Consider the following 20000-nt stretch of genomic DNA (forward strand, 5'->3'; position numbering starts at 1 on the left):
CAGTTTTAGACCTCTCTCTTTCCCTGGATAAAACTTTATTAATCTCGCTCTATATAATTAGGAAACGTGAAAGTGTATAACCCGAGTTGGACATTAAATAGTTAATACTACGTCGTGGTCAGTGGCTTTCTTGCGTGTGGATGTGGAACGGGAGAATTCAAAGTTTGAGAGCGTCTGAAGCTTATAGCATTAACGTGTTTTCGAAACTACATTTCATGTACGTGTGGTGTGTGTGTGTGTATGTATGTGTGTGTGTATGTATGTGTGCGCATTTGTGTGTTATGTATGTGTGTGTGTATCATGTGTGTGTGTGTGTATGTATGTCAGTGGCGTCATTTCAGTAAAAGCCAAGGTATGGCGAGGAGGGAGGGGGGGGGGGGGGGGGGGGGGGGTAGGGGGTGTTTCCCCCCCTTGGTGATTTTTTTTTGTGTCAAATCAGTTGTGCAATAGTCACTTTTGGTGAGTTGTTTCTATACAATTCACTTATATGACATTTAGGTATGACACAGGACTACACAAGAATTTTTTTTTATAGAAATGTGTCAACAGACTAAAGCAGGGAACCACAATTATTTTGCATACGAATTATGCAGAATGTAATATCATAACTGTCTATTATTTTTCTTGCAATTGAGCCAATTTTCCTTAGTGGTTTTGAGGTGTGTGTTCAACAGAATGTAGTATCTCTGCTGCCCTTTGATTAAAAAACATCTGTATGTCCATTTTCCTTTTTTTGTGTGGCATATTTCAGTTAGTCACAGTAAAAGTCACCTAGTAAAAGTGAGATAATTGAAAATATCAAAACATGCTAGGGCTGTACCGAATAGTTCGAAGCTTCGTTCATAATGTTGACATTCGAATTCTAAATCAACATAAAAAATAGTAGGCCTAATTAGAAAAAAAAATTAAAAAAAATATATTTTTATTTTTATTTGCCAAGGTATGGCAAGTGCCATACCTTGCCATACCAAAACAACGCCCCTGATGTATGTGTGTGTTATGAAAAAAATTTAATCTTTAGAAACACTTTAAAAGAAGGAGGTACTGTATAGTTTAGATACAGTAAGAGTTAACATTGTAAATTGTATATTGCATAGTAGTGTATATATGAACCAGTTTCTCAGGAACCTAGCATGTCTTTTTTTTACCATGCACATCTTGTGTCCTATCTATTTTATTTTCTATGCCTATTTTATTCTATTTCATTATTGTATTTTGCACAATCAATGCAGGCATGACCACCCGCATTTCACTGTATGCCCTGGTATGTATGTGACAAATAAACCTCTTGTGCGCATGTGTATGTATGTATGTATGTATGTATGTATGTATGTATGTATGTATGTATGTATGTATGTATGTATGTATGTATGTATGTATGTATGTATGTATGTATGTATGTATGTATGTATGTATGTATGTATGTATGTATGTATGTATGTATGTATGTATGTGTGTATGTGTGTATGTATGTGTGTGTTATGTATGTGTGTGTGTGTTTGTGTGTGGACGTGTTTTTTAAAGTTTTGAGATATTCCTCCTCTCATTTGCATGTTATTAATAATAATAATAATAATACATTTATTTGATATAGCGCCTTACGTAAGGTATCTCAAAGCACTTTACAGACATTGTATTATAGTACATGGACAAACACAGTACATGGACTTTAACGTGTAGACACAAACAAACAAGCTCCGATGAGAAGCGGCAGCCAAACGCGCACAACGTTCTCTCAGTCGGAAGTGACGTGACGATGAATAAGTCATACTCGCAAGCAGCATGACTAAGAGTCAAGCTACAGCAGAGCAGCAGAGTAGGGCAGAGCAGGTCGAAACAGACCTCAGCTACAGCACAGCAGGTGGAAACAGACCTCAGCTACAGCACAGCAGGTGGAAACAGACCTCAGCTACAGCACAGCAGGTGGAAACAGACCTCAGCTACAGCACAGCAGGTGGAAACAGACCTCAGCTACAGCACAGCAGGTGGAAACAGACCTCAGCTACAGCAGCAGAGCAGGTGGAAACAGACCTCAGCTACAGCAGCAGAGCAACAGGTGGAAACAGACCTCAGCTACAGCAGAGCAGGTGGAAACAGACATCAGCTACAGCAGAGCAGGTGGAAACAGACCTCAGCTACAGCAGCAGAGCAGGTGGAAACAGACCTCAGCTACAGCAGCAGGTGGAAACAGACCTCAGCTACAGCAGAGCAGGTGGAAACAGACCTCAGCTACAGCAGCACAGCAGGTGGAAACAGACATCAGCTACAGCACAGCAGGTGGAAACAGACCTCAGCTACAGCAGAGCAGGTGGAAACAGACCTCAGCTACAGCAGCACAGCAGGTGGAAACAGACCTCAGCTACAGCACAGCAGGTGGAAACAGACCTCAGCTACAGCAGCAGAGCAGGTGGAAACAGACCTCAGCTACAGCAGCAGAGCAACAGGTGGAAACAGACCTCAGCTACAGCAGAGCAGGTGGAAACAGACCTCAGCTACAGCAGAGCAGGTGGAAACAGACCTCAGCTACAGCAGAGCAGGTGGAAACAGACCTCAGCTACAGCAGCACAGCAGGTGGAAACATACCTCAGCTACAACAGCAGAGCAGGTGGAAACAGACCTCAGCTACAGCAGCAGAGCAGGTGGAAACAGACCTCAGCTACAGCAGCAGAGCAGGTGGAAACAGACCTCAGCTACAGAGCAGGTGGAAACAGACCTCAGCTACAGCACAGCAGGTGAAAACAGACCTCAGCTACAGCAGCAGAACAGGTGGAAACAGACCTCAGCTACAGCACAGCAGGTGGAAACAGACCTCAGCTACAGCACAGCAGGTGGAAACAGACCTCAGCTACAGCACAGCAGGTGGAAACAGACCTCAGCTACAGCAGCAGAGCAGGTGGAAACAGACCTCAGCTACAGAGCAGGTGGAAACAGACCTCAGCTACAGCAGAGCAGGTGGAAACAGACCTCAGCTACAGAGCAGGTGGAAACAGACCTCAGCTACAGCAGAGCAGGTGGAAACAGACCTCAGCTACAGAGCAGGTGGAAACAGACCTCAGCTACAGCAGAGCAGGTGGAAACAGACCTCAACAGCAGAGCAGGTGGAAACAGACCTCAGCTACAGCAGAGCAGGTGGAAACAGACCTCAGCTACAGCAGCAGAGCAGGTGGAAACAGACCTCAGCTACAGCAGCAGAGCAGGTGGAAACAGACCTCAGCTACAGCAGAGCAGGTGGAAACAGACCTCAGCTACAGCAGAGCAGGTGGAAACAGACCTCAACAGCAGAGCAGGTGGAAACAGACCTCAGCTACAGCAGAGCAGGTGGAAACAGACCTCAGCTACAGCCTTCGTACCTTCGACGGTTAACCGTCTGTAGTGTGGTAGTGAAAGGGTTAACCTTCTGTAGTGTGGTAGTGAAAGGGTTAACCTTATGCAGTGTGGTAGTGAAAGGGTTAACCTTATGCAGTGTGGTAGTAAAAGGGTTAACCTTATGTAGTGTGGTAGTGAAAGAGTTAGCCTTCTGTAGGGTGGTAGTGAAAGGGTTAACCTTCTGTAGTGTGGTAGTGGAAGGTTAACCGTGTAGTGTGGTAGTGAAAGGGTTAACCTTCTTTGGTGTGGTAGTGAAAGGGTTAACCTTCTGTAGAGTGGTAGTGAAAGGGTTAAATGAACAGATATATGTCGTGTTACATGAGGGCGTTCATTTAATTTCTAGGGCTGTGTCCTTTGTGTCCAAACCTGCATTTAGTTAGGGTTAGGGTTAGGGTTTTTTATTTACGAAAAAATAAAAGAAGAAAAAATTAAATGTATATTCTCCTTTTGTTTCATCACAATTTAAGCAAGCCGAGTAATAGACACAATATTTCTGACACTGGGAATACATTCCCTGAGATCCATAGATGTCCCTAGATACCAAGAACATGCAAATGGTCCTTGTAGAAGTGGAGCAATCGTCCATTTACTTAGGTATGTATTTTAGGCGGATTTTCAGAAAATAGGGATCCAGGCTTAAGAGGTTAACAAGTCCCCTCCTACCGGCTTGTCTTCGGTTAACAAGTCCAACCAGTCCCTTCCTACCTGCTTGTCTTCGGTTAACCCTTTCTGTGCCACACGACAGCCGGTTAACCCTTTAGCATCCGCAGAGCTAATGATGCTAATGATGGAGCATCGCCGTCGGTTGTGTGATAGTAAAGGGTTAACCTTCTGTCATGTGGCAGTGAAAGGGTTAACAAGCCCCCTTCCTACCGGCTTGTCTTTGGTTCAACGCTGCAAAGTCTCAAAGAAGGAAGGGGAGAGGGGGGAGGGGGGAGGGGGCTCAATGCTGTTCCTCTGAGCTGCTTCTCTATGGCGGAGACCTTTGCCTGAACTTCCCTGGAACAACCATGGTCTGTTAACAGGCTGGATCCCGGTGTAACACACACACACACACACACACACACACACACACACACACACACACACACACACACACACACACACACACACACACACACACACACACACACACACACACACACACACACACACACACACACACACACACACACACACACACACACAGACATCAGAGCATTGTGAGGGTGCTGAAAGTGACTGGGCACAGGCTAATGTACTCTCTCCCAGGCACACTCTCTCTCTCTCTCTCTCTCTCTCTCTCTCTCTCTCTCTCTCTCTCTCTCTCTCTCTCTCTCTCTCTCTCTCTCTCTCACACTCTCTCTCTCTCTCTTTCTATGCCTCTCTCTCTATGTATCTCTCTCTCTCTCCCTCCCCCCCTCTCTCTACCTCTCTCTACCTCTCTCTCTCTCTCTCTCTCTCTCTCTCTCTCTCTCTCTCTCTCTCTCTCTCTCTCTCTCTCTCTCTCTCTCTCTCTCCCTCTCTCTGTGGTAAATAGTTATTTCCCTCGGAGAAGAAGTCCCATTTTAAAAGGTCTCACTCTGTATTTATAGGCCAGAGAGTTTGTGTTCGGCCAGTGGAAATGTTTTCTCTGAGTGAGTCGGTGTGTCTGTTCCGAGGCAGAGATGCAGCGTGAGCGGGAGGAAGGGAGGAAGGGAGGAAGGGAGGAAGGGAGGAAGGGAGGAAGGGAGGAAGGGAAGGCAGAATGTGAGCGGGAGGAAGGGAGGAAGGGAGGAAGGGAGGAAGGGAGGAAGGGAAGGCAGAATGTGAGCGGGAGGAAGGGAAGGCAGAGCGACGGTTAACCTTCTGTAGTGTGGTAGTGAAAGGGTTAACCTTCTGTAGTCATCAGGAAGGGCACAACTCTTCAGCTGAGTAACAATGTTCATCAAAGTGTTGAGTGCTACAGTGTAGGTTAGTATGCATAGGACAGGTGCATGACAGCAAGGTTACTTAGGGGGGTGGCAAGAACATCGAGGCCCTAAATCTGCTGGAACAAGCCTGGCATGGAGCCCACGAGACGGCCTCCCTCAGATACCTCCGGGACCCGAACGTTGAGACGTCTCTCTCTGGACTGCATCTCACCGATCGTAGGTTGCATCCCAGTCACCTCCGTTTGCTTGTCAAGCAAGGCCCCCTCCAGTAAAAGCAGTCTCTCAGCTTGTATTTGTATTTGTATTTATTTGTATTTGAGCTAGTGGGATCGAATCCGGCTGTGGTGCTTCCGGGTTGGCCGACCGTCCATACTAACACAATTGGCAGTGTCAGCGGGTGGGAAGCCGGTGAGGGTGGGTCCTGGTCGCTGTAAACAGCGACTCCTACAGTTAGGTCGGGGCGCCTGCACAGCAAGGGAAGGATCTAGGAGAGGTAGTGTGACCTTCCACACGTTACACTCCCCCAGTGAGAGTCCGCGCTGCCAGGTAAAAAGAAGCGGTGGGCTGGCTACACATGTTTCGGAGGAAGCATGTGATAGTCTCTGCCCTCCCAGACCAACGGTAGGGGGTAGAGTGCACAACGACCAGGAAGGGGATTTGGAATTGGCATAACGACTAACATTGGGATGGGAGAAAAACGGAAAAAGGAGGGGAAAAAAGATAATACAAAAAAATACAAAATAAATTAAGAAATAAATAAAATAAAAAATATGCTATTTCAGCTGTGTTAGCCGTGGCTATCGAATTCAGCGATTCCACTCTCTCCATGACCAAATCAATTGCCGTCCTGATTTCCAACGCAACCTTCTGTCCAAAGCTCTCGAATAGCTCCCTTTGCTCCCTGGCCAACTCGGCCGCAGAGCTGGCTATTAGCTTGCTAATAGTCATCAGGCTAGTTTCAATTAGCTCAACCGAGGGCCACACGCTAGCGGGCGGGGGAGTTATTCCTCGAGCGACCGAACGTTTAGCTGCCATTCCAATACTCAAAGTGTGTACACTCAACGTATCCAACAAAACATTGTAAATAATTTTTTTTTAATAAAAACGAATGGTTTAACGTATGTAAAAAAAAAACTTTCCTTGGGGAGTTCAAACGAAACACAACCTCATTCCATGTTGCCTAGACCACCACTTCCTAAGGACCACCAGAACCCACTGAATGACAGTACTGTGTTGCAGGGCCGTAGCCAGGGTTTAGAAATGAGGGAGGTCCATTTATTTTTTTGGCCCAGACCGGCCCACCATAATCGGTCGGACACCACCCACCAGTACACCATCCTTGCGGTCACCTTAAATATGCGTACCTACTGTACTATTCCCCCAAACCACTACACAGCTGGGTAGTAAGTGCCATGGACAAGTGGACCAGTGTACTCACTCGCTCTTGGATGAATCTTGTTTTGGGTGGTGATGTAAAAACACCTGCATCATAGCAGGCTCAGGATGGGCAAAGTAGTCTATAGCCTGTTCATCCCTGTTTCTCTCCTCCACAACCTTGCTTGACTAGACATAAGGAGAGAGAGATGATTACAATTAACTGGTACATTCAGGTCCGGAATTGTTGGAATTCCCTGACAAAGATGTGCAAAAAGCTGTACAATTTAAGCAATACCATACTGGTAATGAGCAAATAGTTGTTTATTCAATTAATGCATGGAGCTGTTCTATCTTATTTCATTTGATACTCAGTTCATACAGATTTCAAATATCCAAATATCAATGATGAATATTGCATAAGGTTTACACAGTTAATAGATCACCTTTTTGTTTTATATTCATGTTCAGAGAGGAGTAATAGTTAGATCTTTGTATGTGATTTATATAGCAATTAAATCAATGGTGTGCTTGTTTGTTTGGGGAGTTTGACCTACAGTTAATGTGCCTACCACGTGAAGATGCATGCTCAATGGACAGCACAAAAACTATTTGTGTAGGTGGAGACTAGAGCTACCACAGATAGTAATAAGTTATAAGAGTAAGTAATCCATATATCCTAATAGTTACCTTATTACCATACTTGGCTGAAAATAAACTTTGCTGCCTGTTGTGCATGTGTTTTTCCCTGTAGGCTAATACATAAGTAGGCATACATTTTTGCGGTTGAGCAAAAATTAGCAGTTGAGTAGGCTACAGTACTGTACTGTATATGTGCTGTGTTTTTATGTCTTCCATCGAGGACCACCTTGGAAATAAGTGTTTTAATGAATGCTTTTAGGTGATATCCTCAGGGAATACAAATTGGTCAAGATAATTTGTTTTTATGATGTGTTTTTAATTTCCAAATACAAATGTAATCAAATAAAAAAAGCAGTTTTTGCAGTTGAGCTACAGGTGTTGTATATTATACAGCCTTTTCATGCATCTTTATCAAGGGAACCCTTATCCTAATGATTTAATAATATTATGATGATACGATATGGACCTAGTAGTTGGGTCATCTGTGGCACTTCGTTTCTCAATGGATTTGTCATCTAGGAGGGTTAATAAACAAATTTAGCCGAGTGTATTTAAAAAAAAAAAAGGCAGGGACAATTTGTGAGAGACCAAAATCCAAAATGCACACTACATGTTACCAGCCCCCTCTCAGTCATGTACCAGCCCCCTCTCAGTCATGTACCAGCCAGTCCCCTCTCAGTCATGTACCAGCCAGCCCCCTCTGTCATGTACCAGCCTCCTCTCAGTCATGTATACCAGCCCCCTCTCAGTCCTGTATACCAGACCCCTCTCAGTCATGTACCAGCCTCCTCTCAGTTATGTATACCAGCCCCCTCTCAGTCATGTATACCAGCCCCCTCTCAGTCATGTACCAGCCCCCTCTCAGTCATGTACCAGCCCCCTCTCAGTCATGTATACCAGCCCCCTCTCAGTCATGTACCAGCCCCCTCTCAGTCATGTATACCAGCCCCCTCTCAGTCATCTACCAGCCCCCTCTCAGTCATCTACCAGCCCCCTCTCAGTTATGTACCACAGCCCCATCTCAGTCATGTACCAGCCTCCTCTCAGTCATGTACCAGCCCCCCTCTCAGTCATGTACCAGCCCCCCTCTCAGACATGTACCAGCCCCCTCTCAGTCATGTACCACAGCCCCCTCTCAGTCATGTACCACAGCCCCTTTCTCAGTCATGTACCACAGCCCCCTCTCAGTCACGTACCACAGCCCCCTCTCAGTCATGTACCAGCCCCCTCTCAGTCATGTACCACAGCCCCATCTCAGTCATGTACCAGCCCCCCTCTGTCATGTACCAGCCCCCTCTCAGTCATGTACCAGCCCCCTCTCAGTCCTGTATACCAGCCCCCTCTCAGTCATGTACCAGCCCCCTCTCAGTCATGTACCAGCCCCCTCTCAGTCATGTACCAGCCCCCTCTCAGTCATGTACCACAGTCCCCTCTCAGTCATGTACCACAGCCCCCTCTCAGTCATGTACCAGCCCCCTCTCAGTCATGTACCAGCCCCCTCTCAGTCCTGTATACCAGCCCTCTCAGTCATGTACCAGCCCCCTCTCAGTCATGTACCAGCCCCCTCTCAGTCATGTACCACAGCCCCCTCTCAGTCATGTACCACAGCCCCCTCTCAGTCATGTACCACAGCCCCATCTCAGTCATGTACCACAGCCCCTTTCTCAGTCATGTACCACAGCCCCCTCTCAGTCACGTACCACAGCCCCCTCTCAGTCATGTACCACAGCCCCATCTCAGTCATGTACCAGCCCCCTCTCAGTCATGTACCACAGCCCCATCTCAGTAATGTACCAGCTCCCCTCTGTCATGTACCAGCCCCCTCTCAGTCATGTACCAGCCCCCTCTCAGTCCTGTATACCAGCCCCCTCTCAGTCATGTACCAGCCCCCTCTCAGTCATGTACCAGCCCCCTCTCAGTCATGTACCACAGCCCCCTCTCAGTCATGTACCACAGCCCCCTCTCAGTCATGTACCAGCCCCCTCTCAGTCATGTACCAGCCCCCTCTCAGTCCTGTATACCAGCCCTCTCAGTCATGTACCAGCCCCCTCTCAGTCATGTACCAGCCCCCTCTCAGTCATGTACCACAGCCCCCTCTCAGTCATGTACCACAGCCCCCTCTCAGTCATGTACCACAGCCCATCTCAGTCATGTACCAGCCCCCCTCTCAGTCATGTACCTGCACGACTGGTGGGGGGGTGCTTAGTAAGAGATGTGATTGGGCCAGCCCAGTGTCAGTCAGTACCAATGGGCCGCTGTCCCAGCCTAGTAGTGACGGTCGTTGACCAAACCTTAAAAAAATATATTAAAATTAAATATATATATTTTTAATAGTTACAAATAGTTACCAAGGTCCAGACCTCGGTGACCTCATAGCTGGCTACGGCCATGCTGGGCGGTGCAGACCGCCCTAAGGGCTACATCTGTATTTGTATGTGTTTATGTGCGTGCATGAATTTGGCTCGGGAAGTAGAGCAGTCATCTGGCAATCGAGTAGATAGGTTCCTGGTTGGATTCCCGCTCCTCACTGGCAGCATGTCAAAGTGTCCTTGAGCAAGACATTTAACCCCTAATTGCTCCCGATGAGCAGGTAGGTTGGCACCTTGCATGGTCGCCTCCGCCGTCGGTGTGTGAATGTGTGAAGGTGAAGGTGAGGAACAAATTGTAAAGCGCTTTGGATAAAAGCTGCTATATAAATGTACCATTTACCATTCACCAAAGTAAACAGTCTACACAAGGTGCAGTAAACACAAGGTGCAGTATTCACAAGGTGCAGTATACACAAGGTGCAGTATACACAAAGTGCAGTATACACAAGGAGCAGTATACACAAGGTGCTGTATACACAAGGAGCAGTATACACAAGGTGCAGTATACACAAGGTGCAGTATACACAAGGAGCAGTATACACAAGGTGCAGTATACACAAGGTGCAGTATACACAAGGTGCAGTATACACTAGGTGCAGTATACACAAGGTGCAGTATACACAAGGTGCAGTATACACTAGGTGCAGTCTTCCAAAGGTGCAGTATACACAAGGTGGAGTATACACAAGGTGCAGTCTTCCAAAGGTACAGTATAAACAAGGTGCAGTATACACAAGGTGCAGTATACACAAGGTGCAGTATACACAAGGTACAGTATACACTAGGTGCAGTATACACAAGGTGCAGTATACACTAGGTGCAGTATACACAAGGTGCAGTATACACAAGGTACAGTATACACTAGGTGCAGTATACACAAGGTACAGTATACACTAGGTGCAGTATACACAAGGTGCAGTCTTCCAAAGGTGCAGTATACACAATGTGCAGTATAAACAAGGTGCCCTAACTGGCATGCTATACGTCATACTCTGTAGTCCGTGCAGGTTTCGGTGGTTAAGAGTCAGACACACTTAGTGGGCAGACATCCTAATAGTTCTGCAGTTCTGCAGCCGTTAAGAATTCTAGACACAGTGTGCTGCAAGTACACCGCGAGTGTATTTGTGTTTATGTGCGTGCACGCTCACATGTGTGTGTATGTGAGTGTGTGTGTGTGTGTGTGTGTGTGTGTGTGTGTGTGTGTGTGTGTGTGCGCGTGTGTGTGTGCGCGTGTGCGCGTGTGCGTGTCCTCCTCTGGTGTTTGAGGAAGAGGAGGGTTAATAGGAAAGGAGCACGGCTTCGAGGACCTCAATGCAGTGGGAGGAAGAAGTAAGGCACTCATTGAAATTCATGGCTTAGCACCTATAGCATTGTAGGCTCCCCAAGAACCCTAACACTAACCCAGAGACAGACCGACCGAGAACAAGCGTCTGACAGATTTAAATTAAAATGGCATTTACAAGAGCGTTGCATGGAAAATTAAGAGGGGTGGATTGGTGTCTGCGGTGAAGCCGTTTCCCTTTCAACAGGGCCGTCGGTTTTTTTCCACCCCTGCTCCGGCGGACCGAGAGTGTCGACACACACGTGCACTTCTGGGACGTATGGAAATAGTCATAAAGGATATTCAATCAAATTCCTCCTTGATGTTATAAGTCCCCCCTGTTCGGTTGCTAACAACCGCCCTCGCTGGGATTCAGTTGCACGAGCATTCCAAACATGACAGCGTCTGGGATTTATATCGTAGGGCTGGAAAGTACCGCGTGTCTTTCAGCGTAGCTTGGAGGTACTTGTGAAGCTCTACTTCAGTGTAGCTTGGAGGTACTTGTGAAGCATTACTTCAGTGTAGCTTGGAGGTACTTGTGAAGCTTCAGTGTAGCTTGGAGGTACTTGTGAAGCATTACTTCAGTGTAGCTTGGAGGTACTTGTGAAGCATTACTTCAGTGTAGCTTGGAGGTACTTGTGAAGCACTACTTCAGTGTAGCTTGGAGGTACTTGTGAAGCTTCAGTGTAGCTTGGAGGTACTTGTGAAGCTCTACTTCAGTGTAGCTTGGAGGTACTTGTGAAGCATTACTTCAGTGTAGCTTGGAGGTACTTGTGAAGCTTCAGTGTAGCTTGGAGGTACTTGTGAAGCTTCAGTGTAGCTTGGAGGTACTTGTGAAGCTCTACTTCAGTGTAGCTTGGAGGTACTTGTGAAGCACTACTTCAGTGTAGCTTGGAGGTACTTGTGAAGCATTACTTCAGTGTAGCTTGGAGGTACTTGTGAAGCTCTACTTCAGTGTAGCTTGGAGGTACTTGTGAAGCATTACTTCAGTGTAGCTTGGAGGTACTTGTGAAGCTTCAGTGTAGCTTGGAGGTACTTGTGAAGCTTCAGTGTAGCTTGGAGGTACTTGTGAAGCTCTACTTCAGTGTAGCTTGGAGGTACTTGTGAAGCACTACTTCAGTGTAGCTTGGAGGTACTTGTGAAGCATTACTTCAGTGTAGCTTGGAGGTACTTGTGAAGCATTACTTCAGTGTAGCTTGGAGGTACTTGTGAAGCACTACTTCAGTGTAGCTTGGAGGTACTTGTGAAGCTTCAGTGTAGCTTGGAGGTACTTGTGAAGCTTCAGTGTAGCTTGGAGGTACTTGTGAAGCTTCAGTGTAGCTTGGAGGTACTTGTGAAGCTTCAGTGTAGCTTGGAGGTACTTGTGAAGCTTCAGTGTAGCTTGGAGGTACTTGTGAAGCATTACTTCAGTGTAGCTTGGAGGTACTTGTGAATCACTACTTCAGTGTAGCTTGGAGGTACTTGTGAAGCTTCAGTGTAGCTTGGAGGTACTTGTGAAGCTTCAGTGTAGCTTGGAGGTACTTGTGAAGCTTCAGTGTAGCTTGGAGGTACTTGTGAAGCTTCAGTGTAGCTTGGAGGTACTTGTGAAGCTTCAGTGTAGCTTGGAGGTACTTGTACTCGAGTGTCTTTCATTCGTTCTCTGGGACTTTGTACTCCTACTTCAATTAGTTTGAAAGGAAATATCTTACTTTTGACTAATTTCTTTATTTATTTTACCTTTATTTAACCAGGAAAGTCACATTGAGATAAAAAATATATTTTTCAAGTGAGACCTGGTCAAGACAAGCTGCAGCAAAGGAATACAAAAGTTGCACATAAATACTTAGCTTATGTTATTATCGTCATTTTGAGCGAAAAACTACTCAAACTCGACAACCGGTAATCTTGTCCTTTATACTGATGTTTTACAGAAGGACTGTAGACGTGTTTCTCGTTTACGTCAGACTCAGGGTGGAATCCACAAAGGGTTTGCGCTGCTTTTTCCGACGCAAAGCCGGTAGTCCGGGAGCCATGGGGTTGAAACTTATTTTGTCGGTTCTGTCCTGGATTTAGATACTGTGTGGCTTCACGCTGCACATCCATCCCATGCTTGACCATAGAAGCTGTAGCAGCCTTCTCATAAAAAAGTGGCAAGAGCTGTGTCAGAGCAGGCTCTTAATCGAATACATGATGCTGTAGAGATGCATGATAGGCTGACCAGGCCACAATGTCCCCCTTGTCTAGCTCCTCCTTTTCGATCAGCTTCGTTGAATGCTCAAGCCAACATTTCTCTTTCATATGTGCTCTTCCTAGATGTCCCTCGAAGGCTTTACTCAAATTGCGTGTCTTGGGAACAGCCAAATTTTTCTTCTTGAGTGCAACTGCTGGCATAATGGTGTAGTTGTCAGGCAACCAGTGATTCTTGTTTGTTTTCAGTGCATGTATGTCTATTCCATCCTGAAGGTGTCCCATGTTGGACTTGGAGGGGAACTGAAAGAGACTGATGCCTGTGCCATGGAAGGACCCTTTAGCTGTGGTACTTGATGGGTTATGGTCAAGGTTGTCGAGGGCACTCACAGTGAATAGCTCTTTGCGGAGCCAAGCAGGACACACAACACCATTCTTCTCGATGTTCTCACAGATTGCAGTAGCCAGCTGATTCTCCACTTCCAAGACCCGATCATAGCTTACACTAAGACCCAACTCATGCATCTGTGAAACAAGTGTCTTTGACCTGGTTTGAGTGTGCATACTTAGTCCCAAGTAAAGGGGCAAGGGTGGTTTATACGCCGATGAATGGCGTTGATGAGATTTGTCATTTGGGACCCTCTTCTTACAGTTAAACAGGATGGTCTGTGAGACAGTCAGAGAGGCTTGGGAGTCAGTAGAGCTCTGATCCTTCAGGTCAGCTCCGACCAGCATCATGGCCACCAGGGACTTCAGATTGTTGGGCATGGACTTCTGCTGGCATTCGGAGGGGAATGAGGCATTACAAATTATGTAAATATGTTGTTAGAATGGTAGAAATATTCATCTGGTGACATTCTTATTCTTATTGACCAAGAAAATGTCAGGGACAGCTTATATCCAATTTATTCTGCCTGGTATCAAACACATCAAAAACAATATGGCATGCTGAGAATTAATTGGGTATTAGAATTGAAAAAAAGGAAAAACGATCCAAAAACGTGTTGACACGTGAATGGCACTCAACCGTTGGCCGTCAGAAACGTGTTAACACGTGAATGGCACTGAATGTGTTAACAGGCAGGCAGAGAAGTGGCAATTTTTTTTCTTGAACTAGAGGACTGCATACTTTTATTTGCAAAGCTTAGCTTTATACTTATAGCACATGCATGAGCCTGATCTCTTTTGAAAGATGACATTCTGAAGTTACTAATGCAAAAAGGAGAATGACTTTTAGTGCTAATGAAATAGAGTAACAGAGGTTTGAACTTGAGTTGAACTTGAACTTGTGTACTCACATTTTTCTTTAGTGGTTGCAAGATTCCATATTCCATTATTCCAGCATACAGGTATGTGTTATGGGAACAGAGGAATGGGACCCGTAAAAGCAACACAACAGATTCAAAGGGGAAAACGCCAACCGGCTTGTATTTATTTATACAAAATAACAAAACAACAGAACAACAAACGACTGTGGTGGTGTAGTGTGGGCAGGCGGAAGCCTGGGATATGATGTATGTAATTAATCAATGTGTTTGTAAGCTGGTGACTATGTGTGTGTGTTTAACAATGTAGAATGGGGTCTTACCGTGTTGTGTTATGTAGTGGGCCAAGGTAGTCTAAAACAACTCCTGGGAATAGTCGGGAGTCCGGGGTCTTAATACGAGGGGCAGGCGAGAGAGAGAAAAACACGAGGGGCAAGTGAGTGGGTCAAAAATACCGGGGAGTCAAAGCGAGCGGAAAAAACACGAGTGCGGGGTGATTCGGGAACGGCGTCCCCACACTAGACAAGAGAGAGAGAGAGAGAGTGTTGACAGAATCCGGCTATAGGGCGACAATAATGTGGTCAAGAGGCATGGTTTCTATCTTTAGCCTTTAACTGGCGTGGTTTATTTATTCACATGGTATGAGCAGCAGTTCTAGAGTTCTCCTCTCACTGAGAGGCTGGGGGGAAAGAGGTAGAGTAGGAGGAGACATCTCTATTTATACTCACCACCTGGTGGTGTTCCTGAGTGGCTCTGCCTAGAGCGCCCTCAAGTGGAAACAGTTATATATGCAGTTAGACAGTTACTAACAATCCTACATAGAACCTCTGACTTCAACAGAGAGAAACGAGGGTTCGTTTACTAGCCAGTAAATACAATGCGTGAATCAAACAAGACAAGGGTTAGACAAGCAGCCAGTCATTTCAAATAGCAATTCAACAGGAATAGACAAAATAGTCAAATGGTATGACGCAAAACCTACTGTTCCTGGTAGAACAAACTTGCATTGTCCTCAGGGCAGGTCAACGTTTATACTCCCCTCCGTCACTGGCAAGGAGACAGGAGCCTCTGATTGTAGATTGGTTACCGGTGTCGGCTGAGTGCTTCTAAGGGCGCGTGTGCGTTGGGATGGATGCCGTCTGGGAGAAATGCGAGGCCCTGTGCGAGATTTAAACGCGAGGCCCCCCCCCCCCCCCCCTAAAGGTTAAAAAAAGAAATAAAAAAATGTATATAATAAAAAGATTGGGGGGGGGGGGGGGGGTGCATACAGTCAACGTATTCTTAAATAATAGCGCTGCCCGAGGCTGGGCATACAGTCAACGTATTCTTAAATAATAGCGCTGCCCGAGGCTGAGTGGCAATGCACCTGTACAGTCGTACACCTGGCAGTAACAGGGAAAATGCATAAAACACCCCTGGAACCTGATAAACAAGCTTAAAGCCAGGTAAATTTTTCAAGCAAGACATGCAGGTTTGCAGTTTTGCCTTATTTGAATCGAACTCTATAAGCTTAGTACACACGTCACAAACTGCACAAGCACAGTGTGAAATGTTCCCAGAGAGCAACTTGTAAAGCTGGAGTGATCATGTTGAGCAGTAATGTCCAGGCAGCAGAACAGTGCATAGCATTACTGCACATTCAATATTGATACCGGAGCAGACCCTGTTGCATGATGCAACACACCGAGTGAGAGAGAGACAGAGAGAGAGACAGAGAGAGACCGAGAGAGTGCGAAAGAGAGAGAAAGAGAGCGCGAGAGAGCGCGAGAGAGAGAGAGAGAGAGAGAGCAATAGAGAGAGCGTGAGAGAGAGCACGAGAGAGAGAGAGAGAGAGATCCACAGCGGGAACAGAATAGATTGCATTAAAAACTCACCCTAACGCAGAATCAGGTCCAAGAGGAAGGAGACGACCGTAGAGATGACAAAGTTCACCAGTCCCATGATATTGTCCCCCCCGTTGGGATGAACTTGGGAGTCTGTTCCTAGTTTATCTGCCACACGTTAGCACTAGTTAGCTGTCCCTGCCTTTAGCTAAGCTACTAGCCGACACGGCTAGCCTGACTGAACGTTCTAACATGCAACAACTTTCATCTTCAGTCCATCTGCCGAACGTCCTCTTTGTCTTGGCATAACCTAATCACTATACTTGGTATTGATAAGCTTACGGCATGCAGCGTTATTTCTTCTGCTCCGATGCTGCACATTTTGTTTTCAAAAGTAGGATGCTCTTGGCCAAGACATCCACTCGCTCCCGTGGATAACGCCGAATAGACCCCGTACCTGTACCCCCTCCCCGTACCCCCTCCCCTTGTGGATAATACCGGTCTTCTTCACATCTCTCTACCGACTACCAGACCGACGCCAACCAGCTCCCCCTAGTGTTAGTCCTCCCACGATGCTTTGCACAAAAGTAAACGGGTCATTGAATGAAACCAATAGTATATAGTGAAATATATAAGCATGTAAGCAAAACTAGATTTTAGGTCTGTGATGGAAAGTGATTGTTAACATTCTATTTATGGGCGGCTAGGTGGTGCAGTGGGCAAGGCACTCACCACAATGCTGGGTTCGCGTGTTCGAATCCAGTTCTCCACATTGTTTTCAGTTTGGCTAGTCGTCCGTACTAATACAATTGGCAGTATTAGAGGGTGGGAAAGCTGATGGGTGGGTCCTGGGCGTTGTAAACAGAAAAATACCCCTACAGTTCGGTCGGGGCGCCTGCTCAGCAAAGGAAGGATCTGGAGGGAGGTAGTGTGACCTTCCATGTGTTACACTCTCCCAGTGAGAATCTGCGCTGCCAGGCTGGCTGCCGGCTGACTGCGCATGTGTCGGAGGATAGCATGTGATAGTCTCCGGCCTCCCGGACCAACAGTAGGGGGGGTGCGCAACAACCAGGAAGGAAGTTGGGAATTGGCATAACGACTAACAGTGGGATGGGAGAAAAATCGGAAAAAGAGGAGGGGGAAAAAGATAGAAAAAAATTATAATAAAAAACATTCTATTTATTTTATTTGGATTTTTCTTTTAATTACAAAAAATCTTTTTTTTTTTTTTTCCGCGAGGCCCCCCTTCTCGCGAGGCCCTGTGCGACCGCACTGCTCACACGCCCCTAGCGGCGGCCCTGGTTACAGTGCCACGCGACCTCCGGGGGGAGCTACCAGGCTTAGGCACCTGCTCAGACGCAGTCCTCACAACAGTATGAGCTGGAAAACACAGCGGTTCCATAGCCTGAAGTCTTATGTAGTACAGGTCCAAATTGTATCAACATTTATAAGAATCTGTTCAGAAATGAGTGTTTGAGAGAGGTTTGAGTAGGGCGGCTAAGTGGCGCAGTGGGCAAGGCACTCGCCACTAACGCAGGAGACGCTGGGTTCGAGCCCAGCTCTCGGCATTGCTACCAGCTTGGCTGGTCGTTCATACTAACACAATTGGCAGTGTTAGGGGTGGAAAAGCTGGTGGGTGGGGATCGGACGTTGTGGACAGCGACTCCTACAGGTCGGTTGGTGCGCCTGCGCAGCAGAATCAGGAAGTGATGGGGGCAGCGTGAGCCTCCCACGTGCTACTCCTCGCCACTTAGAGATCGCGCTGTGCAGGTGAAAAGATGCGACGGCTGCCTCCTCGTGTACCGGAGGGGACGCGTGATGCAAGGCTTCGTCCACATTGCAGCCGACCAGTGGGAGGCATGGCCTAACAACGTTCGAGACAGGGGAGGGTAGAATTGGACAATACGAAATTGGGATGGGAGAAAAACAGAAAATGGGGAGAAAAAGTAGAGAGGTTTGAGTAAACCGTGTGCCAAAAGAAAAGAGTTCCAAAATCCATTTCTTCCATCCACCTCTGTGCGTTCTGAAGTCTGAGTCACATCTCATTTTCGCTCGTACATTTTCACCTACTTCCTATATTTGCACCCCCCCCACGTGCTATTGTTGGAAGCGGACACTCGTTGGCTACAACGCTGACCAATGATTTTCGCCATCAGCGGTGATTGGTCAGTTCTCGAGTGTATACTGTCCGACGTGGTCATTTACGTGGCCTGTAAAAAGACGCTCGCCTGACATATCGTCATGTAACTTGAGAACCGAGGCACGGAATAGGTCGATTGAGGTGGCGTTCGATTTGGCGGCAAATAGATGTTTCGAACGGTATATTATATGTTCAGCGAGAAATGCAGCCCTGAGCCGGTAGACGGTCGCAAAGTGCCACGATGTGCGTGCATGGGCATGACGGCCCAATTTCAGTTAACCACTAACCTAGATCTACCTTTTCCCCCATTATCCATCAATCAATCATCCCCAATCAAGTGGTTTGTTGTCTGAAATATAGAAGATATTAACCAATATTGAAACGGTGGTAGAACCCACACAAAACGTCATATTTCATATCATTGGAACGCACATGTGAGATGAGGTCCTAGAATATTGAATCTGTCAATACCTTAGAATACATGATACTCATCATACTCAATACCTTAGAATTAGGGATGTCCAATATTATCGGCCCACCGATATTATCGGCCGATATTGGCATTAAAATGTGATATCGGAAAATATCTGTATCGGTTTTCAATTTTTTTTTTTTTACATTTCTATAACCTTTATTTACCCAGGCAAGCAAGTAAGAACAAATTCTGGTTTTATTTATTGTCAAAAGTATGCATAATGTTGTGTTAATTCCACAACAAGAGATATGTAATGTTAATTACCTGAAATTATTCAATTTTTTGGGGGGGGGGGGGGGGGGGACCCTGCATATATCGGTATCGGTTGATATCGGTATCGGAAAATAAGAGTTGGACAATATCGGTATATCGGTAAAAAAGCCAATATCGAGCATCCCTAACATGATACTCATGATCCATCAACCTCTTCAAAACCCACCTAAAAACCCACCTGTTCACAATTGCCTTCACGCAACACGGCCCTGCTCCCAAGTAGCCCACCCCTGACTCTTTTCTTTTAACACTTTGAGTGCCAGCGACGAGATTTATTGTTACTTCATGCCAACCGTTGAGTGCCAGCTGACGAGAGATCTCGTTTTTAATCGTTATTTTTTTTATTATCGATTTGAATTCATATTTCATCAATCTAGTCTCACGTTAGTGCTGCAAACTCTCTCTGAGCCCATTGGGAAAATACCGCCCCCCTATCGTCTCTCCCTGTTGTACTGCACCCCATTGGATTAGACTAAATGAAACACATGGGGGGGGGGTCCAGCTTCCTCATTTTACTTCTCGGGCAAGCCACCCGAGGGGATCCAAGTCATTTCCGAGCCCCAAAACAGCGTGGAATACATATTTCCAGTATCCAGCGTTGGATCAATAAACGCAATCGATGTTTGGAATGGCGATCATGAATTGGAATAATCTTTTTGGAGAACATCTGATCTGAGCTAAGGAATCTATTTTACCAGTCTTAGGATAATCAGAACTTTTTTCACAGAGATATCAGCGTGTGCCATATGTGTGTGTGTGTGTGTGTGTGTGTGTGTGTGTGTGTGTGTGTGTGTGCTGATCAGGAAATAAGAAATTCGATTTTCAGCCCGCTTATATAGCGTGCATAAGTACACATATACTATCGATAATCTAGCGTTTATTTGAAAACGATTC

The 20000-nt window shown here is 46.2% G+C and overlaps 1 protein-coding gene across 1 annotated transcript in view; it reads left to right on the forward strand.

Moving 5' to 3' along the window:
* Positions 1–20000, forward strand: part of scube1 (signal peptide, CUB domain, EGF-like 1) — a gene marked incomplete at both ends in the record, with an annotated part of 286301 nt that overhangs the window by 188728 nt on the left and 77573 nt on the right. The gene's annotated exons all lie outside the window — the stretch shown is intronic.

The sequence above is a fragment of the Notolepis coatsorum genome (genome assembly GCF_963971535.1).
Source record: "Notolepis coatsorum genome assembly, chromosome: 15".
Taxonomy (NCBI): Eukaryota; Metazoa; Chordata; class Actinopteri; order Aulopiformes; family Paralepididae; genus Notolepis; species Notolepis coatsorum.